The sequence below is a fragment of the Paramacrobiotus metropolitanus genome, unplaced genomic scaffold (assembly GCF_019649055.1).
Source record: "Paramacrobiotus metropolitanus isolate TYO unplaced genomic scaffold, Prichtersi_v1.0 Parri_scaffold0000003, whole genome shotgun sequence".
Classification (NCBI taxonomy): Eukaryota; Metazoa; Tardigrada; class Eutardigrada; order Parachela; family Macrobiotidae; genus Paramacrobiotus; species Paramacrobiotus metropolitanus.
Window position 1 is genome coordinate 1,754,230 of NW_026570223.1, and position 952 is coordinate 1,755,181.

At 42.0% G+C, this 952-nt stretch overlaps 1 long non-coding RNA gene across 1 annotated transcript; it reads right to left on the minus strand.

The window, feature by feature from the left end:
* Positions 1-369: 369 nt before the first annotated feature.
* On the minus strand, positions 370-739 carry LOC129598889 (uncharacterized). The gene is made up of 3 exons (XR_008691830.1): positions 696-739; positions 541-618; positions 370-476 (listed from the first exon to the last, which is right to left on the minus strand). It is a non-coding gene; the product is annotated as an uncharacterized LOC129598889 (long non-coding RNA).
* Between the last annotated feature and the right edge of the window lie 213 nt (positions 740-952).

Sequence of the window (952 nt, forward strand, 5' to 3'; positions counted from 1 at the left end):
CAAGGGTGATGACTTCGGAGCAGCTGGGGAAAGTGAGGCGAGGCATGGGTGGAATCACAGGCTTAGCCTTCGGCTTCACCAAAGGCTTAGCCTTCGGCTTCACCAACGACTTAGCCTTCGGCTTAGACACGGGCTTAGCCTTCGGCTTAACCACGCGCTTCACCTGAGGCTTGGCCTTTGGTTGAGCCTTACGCTGAGCCTTTGGTTTAGCCTTACGATACGACAGGGGTGGTTCTGGTAACTCAGCAACGTAATTCCAGGCACGCACGTTAACAAACAAACCAGGGCACAAAGCGTCAATCAGATTCTAAAGATAAAAAATCTATAATAGGTTTTCAAAAAATGTTTATCTAATTTATTAAATATTACCTCTAGCAGCTGCAACCAATCCATCAGGTCACGGTGATCCTGACCAATGCCCTTAACCCACGTGTACTCAGCCTTCAACGCCACACGAAGTACAGTGCTTACAATATCTAATGAAAATAAAATAAAAATTAGAAATATAATCAAACTTAAAAAACAATAATTAAAACATACCCTTGAAATGCTGAGCTTGTTTAACATTCTCTTCATCCGATCTCGACTGCCATATCTTAAGGTATTGCATAATTTCATCTAAGAAAATAAATATTTTTAATTTTTATTTTTTTAAATTTATTTCAAAAGAAGAATTAGATTAAAGGTCAACTTACCAGCTTGCTTGATGGACCAGTTGACGTAGTGCTGCCGGTTGACAAATAGGAACATGTGAGGAGGCATGGGGTGGGCCAAAAGGGCTGCACGCTTGGCATAACTGAGACGAGGCATGGTAAAGGATCCGAGGAACTGCTAAACAACTAAAAGACTAACTGAAAAAAGCAGGCAAAGCGGTTGAATAATCCAGGCAATGGTGGTAATCCAATGGAGAAAAGTAAACTGTTGGAATGAAGTAAAAATGCCCGGTCGCGGC